Raw genomic sequence first — 16663 nt, forward strand, 5'->3', positions numbered from 1 at the left:
GTTATGTTATTGCACATATTTAAACACATTTCAGAATTAACAGGACTCCCTTGTTTATGTGGAAAGTGGGTTATTTGACTGTTAGTCTTGTTTGGCTGTTGCTAGTCTGTTGGGTTGTCCCAAGTGGCCAAGTGAGGGAAAAACTTTGGGTTCCAGTCATGGAGGTAAACAAAGTAAAAATTGTTAAAAAAAAGTGATAGTTTATATATGAGAGATAAATTACAATCTTACGACTATTTAGTGAAGTTAATTGTACATCTGAAGAGATGGTGAGCTGTGGTAGAAAGGACTGGTAAATGAGTATCAATGTAGAATATGTCTAAATGTGAGAATGAGCACGTGAATCTTGTAATAAAGTGGAAAGTATCACTAAGAGGTGTGGAGCATATGTACAGGATGTGAGGTTAATAACCTATATGATAACAATGGGTAGGAGAGTATTACCTATCCTGCCAATTATCTTATTTATCTCAGACTGTTCTTCTGGTTCTCTGCACTAATCTTGAACTCCTCGGGCTCTATGTCTTATACCTGGGGAAGTTACATTGGGAAGTCAAGTATACAAGTATAGGTTAGACTGCCTGTCTATGGAACTGCCAGACTTGAATACCATGGTAACTAAGTCCCGGGATTGTGGTGTATACATATTTACATATGTAAATACCTTTTTTTGTATTTCAATTTGTACTTCAATTTCACCCTTCATAAGTTAAAGTTCTACCAAAGTATGTGTATATATATATATATATATATATATATATATATATATATATATATATATACACACACACACGCACACAGACATTTTAAATGGGCATTGGTTCTTTGACAGCCCTCTTTATTAAAATAGATCTCTGTTTAAATTCCCTTGCTGTGGTTTCCTTTCCCAGAGCATTAAAAAGATATATCTGGTGTTGTAAATGTCACAATGAGAGTGTCAGTAAACTATCATAAAGAGATCAACAATGTGAAAGGTCAGTGACTAAGAAAGCATTTTTGTTTATTCAAAAGAAGCATTAATCCCTCATAAACAGAGTCAAGTACTCATTCACTATAGTATTTATAAGGTCACAATCAATGCCATCAAATTTAGAGCAGCACAAGATACCAACAGTTGGAAAGTAAACTCAAGCAACTAGAGACAGGCACAGTTCAGACATTTTCTTTTTTTATGTATAGTAGGTTTATAAGTGATATAATAAAATCTATTTAGTAATTATTATCAACAAATGCATACATAATTAACTATAACAAGTTACTTGTTACCCCCCGCTCTGACAACCTAAGGCTAGGTACACACTACATTTCCTACCACTGTGTTATCTACAATGATTGTACCAATGACTGAAGTTCTGATCTGTTGGATGATTTCTGTGTACACATTATACACATTTTAAACATTTTTTAACAGACTTAGCATCCGTGCAGCCATTTTTTTTCTGTCATAATCTTGTTTCAAAAGATTGTACACTGAACCGATATATGGCCTCCCAGCAGCAATATGCTCAATAAATTTAATTAAAGGGTTGAACCTCAGAGTAAAACAACTCCAACAAACAAGGATTCTGGAAAAGGGGGTACGTAATCTCCATTCATTCTATAGCACATTTGTGTACAGCTTAGGTTCGTTTGCAACTGCACATTTACTGCAATTTATTTTAATATGATGCCCACAATTGATCAACAGCTTGCTCATGGTCTATTGCTTGTCGCTATGGTAAGAACACTGTAAGCACAGGTCCGGAGGGAAAGAAGGAGAAAAATCATACCCGTTGGACCAAGAAGTGGTTCCAGAGGAGAAACTCCTTTTTATATATATATATGCCCCTGCTACAGGAGATACAGGACAACAACCCTGATGACTTCAGGAATTTCATGAAGATGAATGACCCCACATCCTAGGAACTGCTCCAGCTTGTCACCACACTTAGCCAAAAGGAGGACACCATTTAAGGAGACCCATATCTACAAAGCAGCAACTGGTTGCTACCCTCAGATTTTGCTCAGTGGAAGGACACTGGCTCATCTTAAATACAGAACAGCAATTTCACCTCAAGCTCTGGGCTTGATCATACCTGAGACCTGTGATGCTGTTGTACAAGTTCTGCATGAAAGATATATCAAGGTTGGTAAAATAAATAGCCTGTTTTTAAAAAATATTTGTTTTATTAAAATTGAAACTAAGCATATTAATTAACATATTAAAAACCACACAAACAAAATATACAATACAAAAAACTGTAGAGATGTATAAGCACTGCTTTTTTACCTATATGCTGTTGTGATATGGAACCCGTATCTGCTCATCAGAGATTGTCAGAGATAGGAAAGTTGGGAAAGCGAAATTAATATTTATGAGATTTTAAGGGGAAACATTTAGATCCACAGGGGTATGAGACCCATCTCTGGTGTGAAGATCAGATGGACAGAAGAAGGGAAAGCAGAACAAATATATTAACTTAATAGGGCACACAAAAAGCATATAAAAAATATTGAAATAAGCATTATTAAAAACCCCCCACAGGTGCACAGTTGTTCGTATTGAATATGTTCACTGTTTTCAAATGGTGATGGACACTCTGTGTACTGAAGCATACTTGTGCTTCCCATTGGTGTTGAAGTCCTGTAGGCAGGAAGGGCTGTTGCTTGTGGAGTGGTATCGGGCAAAAGGTATAAGATTGGGCTAGTCTGAAATGTCCTTGGTACTGTGTTTTTGGGGATTGGTGTTGTCCCTCATTGCTCTACCACAACAACAAATCCTTCTTCAAATAAAACAGCTGGCTGTGTAATTAAAAGAGAAGGTAGATTAGTTAGCATGACAGTGTATGCATGTATTGATTTAACATTATAACAATCTTTAATGCAATGGTAGAGGAATGGAAAGTTACTGCGCTAGATTTTGAAATACTTTGGAATTCGCCAGTTAGGCCAGTTAGACTGGTGGGGAAAATAACAGAGGAAGCTCAGCATGTTGTCACCACCGGACCAGATGATGCGCTACATTTGCGGGAAGAGAGTCAAAGTGATCCTGTAACTTTCCTGCAGCCTGCTATAAACCTGGGTACCGCAACCGAGATTCCAAGTCACACTCAGGATTGCCACTGGTTTCTCTATTCCAGTTTATTGATAATACCTTTTGATGTTAGTAAAAGGTGTTAGCCCACACTATGACTGGTTCCACTTAGTATGTGTGTTATTATTCCCCATAGCATGTCTCTGTTCACCTCCATACTGTGTTTGAATATCAGTTTTTAAATCGGTTATATATGAGATTGTGTTATGTTATCTACTATACTGTAGGTGAGGTATTTATGTTAGCCCAGGGGCTTCCTATTGTTTACTTATGCCAAATTCTATGTGTATTCTCTGTGCCAAATGGTTGTTTATTATCCGATTGACCCAATCATTGACTGAAAACACTGTAGTGTGTATCTCATCATCATCATCACCATTTATTTATATAGCGCCACTGATCCCGCAGCGCTGTACAAAGAACTCATTCACATCAGTCCCTGCCCCATTGGAGCTTACAGACTAAATTCCCTAACACACACACACACAGACAGAGATTAGGGTCAATTTTGATAGCAACCAATTAACCTACTAGTATGTTTATTTTGGAGTGTGGGAGGAAACCGAAGCACCTGGCGGAAACCCGCTCAAGCACGGGGAGAACATACAAACTCCACACAGATAAGGCCATGGGTGGGAATTGAACTCATGACCCCAGCGCTGTGAGACAGAAGTGCTAACCTCTTAGCCACCGTGCTGCTTAACACATGTGGGAAATGCACTACATGACATGGTGCGGTGCCATTTGTGCGCTATTTTTATGGCAGGGTATGTTGGGGGCAAATAGGTCTCTTTATTAATTCTGAATGCTATTAATTTAACGTTAGGGCTGGTATGGGGAAAAGGACTATTTATTAAATGTGAATGCTATTATTTTAATGTTATGCTAGTTTCAAGTATGGATGCCTAATTATAAGACATGGGTGCTATTGATCTAATGTCAGGGCTGGCATTGGGGGCTAAATGGTTCACTTATTGCTACACTTTTCACAGTACATGTACCTATCCTTTTTATCCAAACAGGGACCCATCATACCATTATCAAAACAAGCATTGAGCTAAAGACACCAGCAGCAACAGCTAGTGACTATCCCATTCAGTCAGGACTTTGCCCTGACTGCAAGGATAGTAGTGAGGTATGTCCCACTTCAAAGTGTACTGTACGTTAAGTGTGAGCTGCATGCACCTCTGTTAGATGCATGCAGGTCACCCCTTAATAAGCAGTACAGTGTAAAGAAGGACAAACCTCCCAACTATCCTTGTAATTGGGACATAACTGTCCCATAAGTCATAACTGAGCAAGACATTCACACAAAATTGGGGTTACCATACCAAAACCAGTACAGTTGGCTACCTTTGTCTGTGTATTTGAAGGTAATAAGAAAATAGTCACACCCATTACATGGACTTAGATGACATCGCGCAGAAACCCCCTCTAGAAATCCTGCAGATTCTTGGAACCCTAGCGATCCATTATTGCAGTAGGAGTGCTACCAATTGGTGAAACTAGACAGTTGCTTATGGTGCCAATGGTTACAAGGTACCTAATACATGTAATGAGTGACATGTCATTCATCTAGCATTTTATTTGTCCCCATGTGCAGCTGCTTTTTACATGTGCAGCTGCCAGCTGCTGGTCCTTCTTGTCCTCCTTCCTCTGTGTTACACAGGGACTCTGCTACTTGGCTATGATGGAACAGCCAAGTGTCACACTCCCATTCTGAGGAGCATAGGATGCTGCCTTCACTTCCCGCCTGCTATGGTAACAAGCAGCATGGGTTGGGGTTGGGGTGCCACTGCCAAATGTGTGTGTGTGCCGGTGGGGAGGGGGTTTTGCTACCTAAGGAGCCCACAGGGCTTGCAGCAGCCCTTAGTAGAGTGGTGCTATATTGAAGTATTACATATAACACAGCTTGGCTCCAAATTGGAGCATGGGTGATAGAGGATTTCGGTATAAAGAGAAAGGGATGGAGCGGCACAACCCACAGGATGGCGATGACTAATATTATTAATATTCATGTGCACTCTTTTTTACACCCAATTTCTCCTCTGGAAAGCCCCCCTGACAGAGAGCTGCACAAATTGTTTAAATGTTAGCAAGAAAAAATGTCACATGTTTGTTACTAAATAAAAGCCCTTTCACCTTGATAAAGAAAATTAATTAAAATCATAATTAGTAAATAAAATAAAAAATATTGCTAATGAAATGTATCCAAATTGGAAAATTGGCTAATTGAAAATTGGTAAAGAAGAATGGAAAGCTTCCAGTCATGAAGTGGTTAAACAAAACCTATGACTTTATAATCGCTCCTTTATCTAAAACTGTTCACCGGGTTCACACTCCAGAGGCTACCACACTGCCATAGCCTACCCTGTATTTATGAAGAAAACTGCAGCTGTTATTCAGCCTCCCAACCAATAAGTTTGCAACTATGTCCTTTTCTCACCCTGTAGCATGTTTGTATACTTTAGATTTCTCCCATCAAATGCTCCTTTATCCCTTTAATCCTCAGTACCCAAATCTTCCTCATGTCATTAAGTAGATTTTGTCCAGATTATTTTGACTAAAGCCTATTCTTTATAACTCTATTCAAAACAAAACAGGATCGTATATCCTGACTCCAAATAATGCCAAACAGGCTACAACATTTGTGTCTTTAGTTGCACACTATAAGTTTAATAAAGTAATGATATGTCCAGCCCTTATGTCATGCACTTGTCTGGTTTTCGCATTAACAAAAGTTGATAGCTCTATTTTGACCTATAATTAACAATTAAACATCCATGGTTACAACATCCAAATTTCAACAGCTTTTAAAACTCTTTCTTTGGATGCACTTTAGTTTTAGATAATTTTATCAATATTTTCTGACTTTCACCATAGCAACTATTTGGGGGATAAAGTCAAAATGTCCACAAATTATCCTTCAGTGATTTATTAGAGCAAGTAAATCAACTATTTGACATAATATACAGGAAAGGCGTTATACAACTGAATTGAATAATATGCATGAAATAACTGAAGTGGTTATACCCAAATAAGAAAGTACACTATATTTTATTTCACTCCTCTGGAGCAGCTTGCCATGTTGTCTGACTAAGCATATAGGGTTAATTTGACGGCTTTGCAGACTTGCTAAGTAGGAATACACTGTGCAAATGGACTGATTCACATGGCCAGAGCCAAGGATGTCTGATTAATTTAAATGCCTGCAGAATAAGCTTTTAGACCTGTATGAGATCCCATTGGTACAAAACATTATACTTACCAACTTTTGAAATATCATTTCAGGGAGAAAATAAAAACCATTGTGGTGCCCAGCTCAGCCCAATGGGCATGCCAAGCTCAACCCAATGGGCATGCCCAGCTCAGCCCAATGGCAGTGCCCAGTAGAACCTGTAGTACTTTGATCAGCATGGAATCAAATTGTTTTTGTGTATGGGTGACAAGGTAATCACTTGCACATTTCCAAAGAGAAAGAATTTTAATATGAAAATAAACATGTTTAAATAAAAATTAATTAAAAGAAATAATACAAACTTTATCAACAAAATTATATATATATAAATAATCAACAATATTTTATTCACTTTATAATAAATAAATTAAATTATGGCTTGAACAAAATAACCTTAGAATTACTTAAGTTAATAAAACTTTATAACATAGCATTGTGCGCAACAGATCTTTTTCTATGATATATCAAAAAATTACACATTCTAAAAAAATAACTAAGCTTCACTATGTAAACTATATCAAAGCAAACAATTTTGCAGCCTCATAAAACTTCACAAGAATAAACATGAAACTCAAGCAAAAACACACAAAACCACTGATTTTCTCAGTTCACTTGATTTCCTCAATTGATAAGCAGCAGACTTTGCTTTACACAAAAGCTCCATGGAGGGTTTGAACTGGTGACAGTTAATGTCTGCAAAACAAATTATTTTTGCATTGCAAGAGAGTTTTAAAGTTCCCTCTGTAGACAATTGTCCCCTGAACTCAGTCTTCATTTTGCGGACCATGCTGAATATGTGTTCAATTTCAGCGTTGCTGTGAGGGAGGACTAGGAGTGATTTTGCCATATTTGATAATAAAGGAAACTTTGCGTTCTCTGTTGCTGGATGTGTGACCATACTTAGTTCATGCCAAATACAGTCCACTCTTTCCACACCATCCTCTGTGCATTGTTTTAAAGAGGACTCAGGCAAGTCACAAGCACAGTATTCAGAAAATTCTTCATGCAACTTTTGCATCATTGAAATTTCTACCACTTGTGGGAAACATTGTGTCCGTATTTCAATATCTTCGAATTCAGCTTCCATGCATTTTCTATAGTCAAAAATGTTTATTGCTTTGACTACATCGTCACTAAAGGGAAACTTATTTTTCATATATGTTAGATAGGGATGTGCAACGGCGACTTTTGGTGTCTCGTGTTTTGTGTTTTGGATTCGGATTTTCGCGATGTTTTGGGTTCGGATTTGTTTCGCAAAACACCTGCCGAAAGGTTTTGGTTCGGATTTAAGGTTTTGGATTCTGATTTTTTTTGAAAAAAGCATAAAGAGTTCAAAATCAAGTTTTTGGGCTTATTTTCACTCCTACGCTATTATTAACCTCAAAAACATTCAATAACAAGCATTTCCACTAATTTACAGTGTATTCTGAACACCTCACAATATAGTTATTAGTCCAAAACGTTGCAACGAGGTATCTTTCTGGACTGCGTAGTGGAGTGGTCCCCACAATATAATAAGAAAACCATCAACTGATCTTAATCGCACCAAAAAATGTACCTGGACTGCGTAGAGGAGAGGGTCACCACAATATAATTTAAAAACACTGAACTTGTATGATTCGCACCAATAAATGTATCTGGACTGCGTAGAGGAGTGGGTCACCAAAATATAATAAGAAAACCAACAACTGGTCTTAATCGCACCAAAAAATGTACCTGGACTGCGTAGAGGAGTGGGTCACCACAATATAATAAGAAAACCATCAACTGGTCTTAATCGCACCAAAAAATGTACCTGGACTGCGTAGAGGAGTGGGTCACCAAAATATAATTTAAAAACCCTGAACTTGTATGATTCGCACCAATAAATGTAGTTGGACTGCGTAGAGGAGTGGGTCACCACAATATAATTTAAAAACCCTGAACTTGTATGATTCGCACCAATAAATGTATCTGGACTGCGTAGAGGAGTGGGTCACCAAAATATAATAAGAAAACCAACAACTGGTCTTAATCGCACCAAAAAATGTACCTGGACTGCGTAGAGGAGTGGGTCACCACAAAATAATTTAAAAACCCTGAACTTCTATGAATCGCACAAATAAATGTATCTGGACTGCGTAGAGGAGTGGTCACCACAATATAATTAATAAAAAACCCTCCACGGGTCTGAATTTCCCCAAAAAAAATTCTGGACTGTGTAGTGGGGTGGCCCCGGTACTAAATTTGATACCTGGCCCACAATACTTCCTCCAAGTTCCAAGTGTAGTGTTTATAACATATTAACACTACACTAATTCTAGCACGTCAAACCCTCTTGTTTTAAATAATGACAGGGCATTTAACTTTTGATTTAATTTTTGAATTTGTTGACATTTTCTTTTACTTTTTGAACATGGCAAATGACTGTTGAATGGTCACATAATGCAAAAAAAAATAGTTGCAAGATGGAATTGTCCTTGGGCCCTCCCACCCACCCTTATGTTGTTGAAATAGGACATGCACACTTTAACAAACCAATCATTTCAGCGACAGGGCCTACCAAACAACTGTGGCTGAAATGATTGGTTTGTTTGGGCCCCCACACCAAAATAACAATTCATCTCTCCCTGTACAAACTAAACAGGCTCTACTGAGGAAAGATGTCGTCCTCATCCTCAACCTCTGGTTCCTCTCCCCTTACAGTGTGTACTTCCTCCTCCTCACACATTATCAATTCGTCCCCGCTGGACTCCACAACCACAGGTCCCTCTGTACTATCTGGAGGGCAGTGCTGTACTTCATTGAGGAATTGATTATTCATTTTTATAAACATCATTTTTTCAATGTTGTGAGGAAGCAACCTCCTTCGCCACTCACTGACCAGGTTCCCCGCTGCACTAAAAACTCTTTCCGAGTACACACTGGAGGGGGGACAACTCAGGTAAAATAGAGCCAGTTTGTACAGGGGCTTCCAAATTGCCTTTTTTTCCTGCCAGTAACAATATGGACTGTCTGACATGTCTATTTGGATGGTGTCAGCAAAATAATCCTCCACCATTTTTTCAATTGTGACAGCATCCAATGCAGCGACAGTAGACATGTCTGCAATGGTTGGCAGGTCCTTCAGTCCGGATCAGATGTTATCAGCATCCCCGCCAGCCGCTCTTTTAGGAAAACTGAGCTTTTTCCTCGCAGCCATAGATGTGGAAGAAAATGAGGGTGGAGCTGTTGGCATGTCACGGTCCTCTTCAGAGGACAATCTCCTGACCAGAAGGTCTTTGCACCGCTGTAGACTTGTGTCCGCCAGACACAACATACGCTTTAAACCGAGGATCGAGCACGGTGGCCAAAATGTATTCCTCTGACTTTAAAAGAGTGACCACCCTCGGATCCTGGCAAAGCGTACGAAGGGCTTCATCCACAAGAGCTACATGCTTTGTTGGATCGCAATGCTTTACCAGCTCCTCCCTCACTTTCTCCAGCTGCTTCTGCAACAGCCTGATCAGGGGAATGACCTGACTCAAGCTGGCAGTGTCGGAACTGACTTCTCGTGTGGCAAGTTCAAACGGCTGGAGAACCTTGCACAACACGGAAATCAGTCTCCACTGCGCTTGACTCAGGCGCATCCCCACTCCTTTGCCTATGTCGTAGGTGGCTGTGTAGGCCTGAATGGCCTTTTGCTGCTCCTCCATCCTCTGCAGCATAAAGAGGGTGGAGTTCCAGCGCGTCACAACCTCTTGTTTGAGGTGATGGCAGGGCAGATTCATGCTTTTTTGATGTGCCTCTAGTCTGCGGTAGGCACTGGCTGAATGCCGAAAGTGTCCAGCAATTTTGCGCGCCACCGCAAGCATGTCCTGCACACCCCTGTCACTCTTGAGGTAATGCTGCACCACCAAATTAATGGTGTGTGCAAAACATGGGACGTGCTGGAAATTGCCCATATTTAATGCCCACACAATGTTACTGGCATTGTCTGACACCACAAATCCCCATGAGAGTCTAAGTGGGGTAAACCACTGGGAGATAATTTCCCTCAGTTTCTCTAATATGTTGTCAGCGTTGTGCCTCTTATTAAAGCCTGTAATACACAATGTTGCCTGCCTTTGCACGAGCAGCCATTTTGTAGATGCTGCTACTAATGCAGCTGTTGCTGTTGCTGCGGAAGGCGATGCATCTACCCAGTGGGCTGTCACATTCATATAGTCCTTCGTTTGCCCAGAACCACTTGTCCACATGTCCGTGGTTAAGTGGACAGTGGGTACAACCGCATTTTTCAGAGCACTGAGGACACTTGATCGTACTTCTCTGTACATTTTTGGTATCGCCTGCCTAGTGAAGTGGAATCTCGACGGGATTTGGTACCGGGGACACAATACCTTCATCAACCCTCTAATTCCCACTCCACTGATGGCGGACACCGGGCGCACGTCTAACACCAACATTGCAGTTACAGCCACAGTTATACGCTTTGCAATAGGGTGATTACTATCGTATTTTGTGGTCATGGCAAACGACTGTTGGACGGTCAATTGTTTTGTGAAAGACTTAGCGGTCTTACGACTTCCCCTCTGGGAAGATGACCGACTAACAGCAGCAACAGCAGCAGTGGCAGTAGTAGGCGTACCGCTGCAGGATTCCTCGGATGAATCCCGTATTGGAGAGGACTCAGTCTGGCTGCTGACTTGGGCTGCAGGACTCAATCTGATGGAGATCGTGGAGGAAGTTGACGAGGAGGGTGTTGCTGGTGTGTATCCAACTGGACCACGGGATTTAGGTGTCCCTGTACCGATGACGGTCCTAGCCCCAGTTCCTGAACTAACCACTGAACTATGAAGGTTATTCAGGTGACGTATAAGGGAGGATGTCCCTAGGTGGGCAAGATCCTTACCCCTGATTATTTGAGCTTTACATAAGCTACATATGGCCATACATTGGTTGTCCGGATTTGGATAAAAATAACTCCAGACCGAAGAGGTGCATTTTTTGGTCTTCTGACCAGGCATGACGATGGGCTTTTTCATCCCATGGACATCAGCTGTTTCCCCCCCTGGTGCCTCATTTACAATAACCACATCACCATCCTCATCATCAAGTTCCTCCACAGCGCCAGCTACATCATCAATAGCCTCCTCCCAAGCCACCTCTTCCTGTACAGTGATGGGAAGGTCAGGCTTGACAACCACCAACACCCTTGGACTCGCCTTGGGGATTTGTGATAATTTCTCTTTAGAAAGCAGAGTTGTTTGCTGTTTTGTTGCTGACAGTATAACTCTCTTCAATTTTTTGTAGGGGGGGGAGGGGGAGGAGGAGGAGGGCTAAGATCCTTTGGTGAAGATGTACCACTAGTCATGAACACGGGCCAGGGCCTAAGCCGTTCCTTGTCACTACGTGTCGTAAATGGTATATTGCCAACTTTACGTTTCTTCTCAGATGATTTCAAGTTTCTCTTTTTGCTTTTTTTGAGAACTTGGGCTTTTTGGATTTTACATGCCCTGTACCAGGAGATTGGGCATCGGGCTTGGAAGACGACGTTGATGGCATTTCATCGTCTATGTCATGACTAGTGGCAGCAGCTTCAGCATTAGGAGGAAGTGGGTCTGGATCTTTCCCTACTTTATCCTCCAAATTTTTGGTCTCCATTATATGTAGCACAAGATACTGCAGAATGTGTGAACCTGGTAATATTGCAGTACCAATGGACTTATACTGCAGGATTGGTTTTGCAAATTTTGTTGTAATTAATATTTCTTTTAATTATTTTTTTGTATTTTTTTTATAACTTTTTTTTAATTTTTTTAAGATTTGGGAATAATGGGGAAATAACTATGCCCTTAGAAGCACAGAGCACAGGACACAGGACCACTGGACCACTGGACTGAACAGGACACAGCACAGGACCCAGCAGCACCACTGAACTCAAAATTGACAGAGCAAAGCACACAGCACCACTGGACTTTTACTGTTGAATGTGTGAACTTGGTAATATTGCAGTACCAATGGACTTATACTGCAAGATTGGTTTTGCAAATTTTGTTGTAATTAATTTTTTTTTAAATTATTTTTTTTAATTTTTTTATAACTTCTTTTTTTATTTTTTAAACACTTGGGAATAATGGGGAAATAACTATGCCCTTAGAAGCACAGGACACATGACCACTGGACCACTGGACTGAACAGGACACAGCACAGGACCCAGCAGCACCACTGAACTCAAAATTGACAGAGCACAGCACACAGCACCACTGGACTTTTACTGTTGAATGTGTGAACTTGGTAATATTGCAGTACCAATGGGCTTATACTGCAAGATTGGTTTTGCAAATTTTGTTGTAATTAATTTTTTTTTAAATTATTTTTTTTAATTTTTTTATAACTTTTTTTTTATTTTTTAAACACTTGGGAATAATGGAGAAATAACTATGCCCTTAGAAGCAGAGAGCACAGAGCACAGGACACAGCACCACTGGACTGAACAGGACACAGCACAGGACCCAGCAGCACCACTGAACTCAAAATTGACAGAGCACAGCACACAGCACCACTGGACTGATACTGCAGAACACAGCACAGCACAGCACAGCACAGCACAGCACAGAACTAAACAGCACAGCACGAGATCTACCAGGACAGAGGACCACCTAACACACCCTTCCTCTACCCTGATCAATGCCCGAGTGAAGATGGCGGAGTCTAGCGGGAAATTTATAGGATCCGAGTATCGCGAGATCCGACAGCGGGATTATGACTCAGAGCCTCGGTTTCAAGTTTTCATTTGGCGCCAATACCCGGATCTGTCTCGGATCCGACTCGGATCGGAAAGGTTCGGGTGGGCTCGGATTCACAAAATCCGAGTGCGCTCATCTCTAATGTTAGAGCAGAACAATAAAATTCTCTAACTTCCTGTAAAAACCTTCTCACTGCTGTTGGCTCTAGAGAAGAGCAGGTCCTTATGTAGTTTCTAGTGGTAAAGCCAATAAATAATTCTTTATCCCCATTTGCATTTCTGGGTCACAAAAATCTATGCCCAGAAGTCCTTCAAAAGTGTCAGCGTCTTTAATTATGTTTGGTTTGACTAACTTCAACAACAGTAATCTGTATAAGTCCAGTAAGCACTCATGCAATTTGTGGATAAAAGGGGAAGTACAATATTGGTTTCATGAAATGAACAAAGCTCTGAGTGCAGGAACAAAATATACAACTCTGTTGTTGCATCCAGAAACTTTTCACAGAGAGCTCTGCTTCTTGTATTCTTCTCACAGTCTTCAGATTGGAAAAATGATTTCAGAGCTGGAAACATTTGAAGCACTCTCTCAATGCAGGGATGCATACTGAGCTACCTGGCTACCCCATGTTTTAGTATTTTAGAATACTTGACTTCCACAAACTTTTCATAAGGGGTCTAACAAGAGTGAAATGTCTAATTTTTCTCAATTGTGTTCCCTCACACACCAAGTCTTAACTAATAAGTAGTTTATTTCCTATTTTATTTTCTGAAAATTATTTGTGCAAATTTATTGTATGTCTTGTTATTAACTTTTTTTTGTAATTAATCTTTGAAAACATTGTTCAGATTAAATAAATGTAATCTAGCGTGTTCTCCGTGATTCTTTGTGAATTTACGAAGCCCAGGGAGGCTCATGCTACATGTGTATGTGATTTAAGTGTGAAACATTAATAAGTGGTTTTGGTGAACGTAAGGACACCATAATAAATCCTTTGTGGTGGCAGAAAAGGTGTATTCATTGCTAAGTGACTAAGGAGACGCCAGTCACGGCCAGCTGTTCAGATTGCTGTATCTGGGACAGGTTGGGTGTTCGTGACAGAAGTCTTTTAGCACTGAACCTGAAGTAGCTGGTAAGTTTGTATAGGAAAGCATCAGCATCAAATGAAGGGCATTGTTTCCTATCCTTGCAGCTAGGTGAAGGATTCTTCCCTTGAATTAAAGTCTTTACAAACATGAGTCTTCCCATGTTAACAGAGGCATTATCCAAACACACACCAATGCAGTTTTTCCATGGAATAAGATGTCTTTGAAATACCTCATCAACTGCATTAAGAATATAAATGCTTGTGGCTTTGTTGCAGTCAATAAGATCTAAAAGCTTGGGCTTTACCTTTCCATCAATGTCAAAATAGGACAAGAATTTAGGAAATTATTTCTCCTCTGCTTCATTTCCACCATCTAGTGCCAAAGTAAATTGTAAATGCTTTAGTGCTTCTATGACCGGTTGGGTGCATTGTGGAGCGAGAGCATAATTTATAATTGCAGAGGATTTGGTTCGACCGCAACCATATTTTTGCATGGCAGCCTCACTTGAATTTGGCATCATAGCTCTCATCTATTTCCCTACATGATCAGATGCTGATATTATTCTCGATAAGAAAGCCAGTAAAAAGCATTTCTGCACAAATTGCTGCATTTTTGTCATGCAAAGTATTTAAGAAGTTATTAATTTTTTAGCTAGTTTCATGAGCTTCTCCCTTGGCAGAAAGTTAAGTACTCACAATAGGAAATACATTTGCTAAAGGTTTGTCTGCCCTTAGTACAAGTTAGAAATGAAAGACAAGTTGCTACCCGGTCATGGGCTAAAGCAGGGGTTGGCAACCTTTCTCTATTAGTGTGCCGGATAAAATCTAGTCAAGCCCAGGTGTGCCAGGTGTGTGTTGCCGACCCCTGGACTAAAGTGTCTTCCACTATTGTAAAAGCTTACAAAGTAAATTGTGTATGTGCATGTACAAGCCTACGCTGGGCCGCTGCAAGGTTAATCGACGCCCTAGGCAAAGCATCAGCCTACCTCCCCTCCTCCTCCCAATTCCCACTTCCTAGCCCCTCACACACTTGGCATTTGTAAAATAAAAATGGTAACTCTTACCTCCTCCTGGTTGGCTGGTAAGGCTGCAGTCCAGATGCACTGATATCCAGATGTACTGATGTCTGACACAGAATGCTGTCCAGGAGCAAACGCTGATTATCTAGAGGGGAGGCACATATATTAGATTTCAGAATTGAGTAAAAAAAATTGACATCACTCAACTGTTACACACTGACATGTCTAATAAAATAAATGGTTGTTTAAACCTGAAGTTCATTCAAATTATTAGTATGTAACTCATGGTGGATAAACGTAACCGTCCCCTCATTTTCTCTAGCTACCTCTCTCCATGTTATCTGTAGCCCCCTCTCCCCCCACCATATTCTCCCGCCCCCTTGTGGAAGCACCACCTTTATTTGCACATAAGGACAGTGGCATTGTTGAAATATCGGGCACCGTCCTGGCTGCCTAACTAATACTGTCTCATTCAGAGACATTCTTAGTGTGGGTACCTGGCCACAGTGCAGCTCCCCCAGATCCTGGCACCCTGCGTGCACTTTTCAATAGGGAGAATGCGCCGCAAGTCCCGTAAGTCAGTCTACTCTCCCGGGAGTCAGGGAGATCACCCAGCATTCCAGGAGTCTCCCAGACATTCCGGGAAAGTAGGCAACTATGCAAAACATATGGGAGGAGATTCAGTTGTTTGCAATATAGTAGAAATGTAATATTTTTTTTTTAATACATTAGAGCTTCAGGGGTTAATTGTCCTTAAAATCAGGAGTATTTTGTAAAGATTTGTATGTAAAAACATGTAAATTAAAACCAGTTTTCACTGCAATTTAACAAAACAGTATGACAAGTGAGGCTTTTAGGATGAACGCACTTAAAGGGCAACAGTGTTTGTAGCAGGCTGAACACTTACCTGAAGGGGTTAACATAGGGTTGGGCCCGACCAATGGTAGTCCCTGTGGGAGGGTCCTAGATTGAATATAGCAGGCTGTACTTCCTGGTTTGTCTCACTCTGCAACACGAGATCCAGTGGGGAGAAGCTGCAGCTGGGGAAGCAGACAGGGATAAGTATCCATACTGTTTTTCTTTTTCACTGCTAATTTTATATCCCCTTTTCCTGTATTGCCTAGTTTGTTGTTTAGGGGTATATCTGGTTTTATTTCACTTGTACCCCTTGTATCTGCCTTGTTTCCTTTGTTTCATTCCCTCTCTGTCCCCCTCTCTCCCTCCCTCCTCCTTCCTCCATTCCTCCTTCCTCTACCTGTCTTTATTCTTCTTTTCCTTCTATTTCACTTATATTCCCCTTTGTGCTCTCCTCCTTTCATAGTGCAGGCATGCCCCGTCCAAAACGCGCTCATGTCCCAACTCGTGAAGCGGCGGCGCGGCGGGTCCCCCCGGATCCAGCAGGTCAGGCGGCGCCTCAGCGGTCGGCAAGGCAGGTGAGAAGTGGGGCCATTAGGGCGGTGCGCGGCCAGAGGGCTCTATCTGAGCGGACGTCCGGTCTGCGCATGCGCGGGCATAGAGCTCCGTAGCGGGGAGCGGGGATTG

At 41.0% G+C, this 16663-nt stretch overlaps 1 long non-coding RNA gene across 1 annotated transcript; it reads right to left on the reverse strand.

Moving 5' to 3' along the window:
• Positions 1-2226: 2226 nt before the first annotated feature.
• Positions 2227-16270, reverse strand: LOC142106484 (uncharacterized). The gene is made up of 3 exons (XR_012679740.1): positions 16029-16270; positions 15167-15266; positions 2227-2781 (listed from the first exon to the last, which is right to left on the reverse strand). It is a non-coding gene; the product is annotated as an uncharacterized LOC142106484 (long non-coding RNA).
• Between the last annotated feature and the right edge of the window lie 393 nt (positions 16271-16663).

This window comes from Mixophyes fleayi, chromosome 1, assembly GCF_038048845.1.
Source record: "Mixophyes fleayi isolate aMixFle1 chromosome 1, aMixFle1.hap1, whole genome shotgun sequence".
NCBI classification, from domain to species: Eukaryota; Metazoa; Chordata; class Amphibia; order Anura; family Limnodynastidae; genus Mixophyes; species Mixophyes fleayi.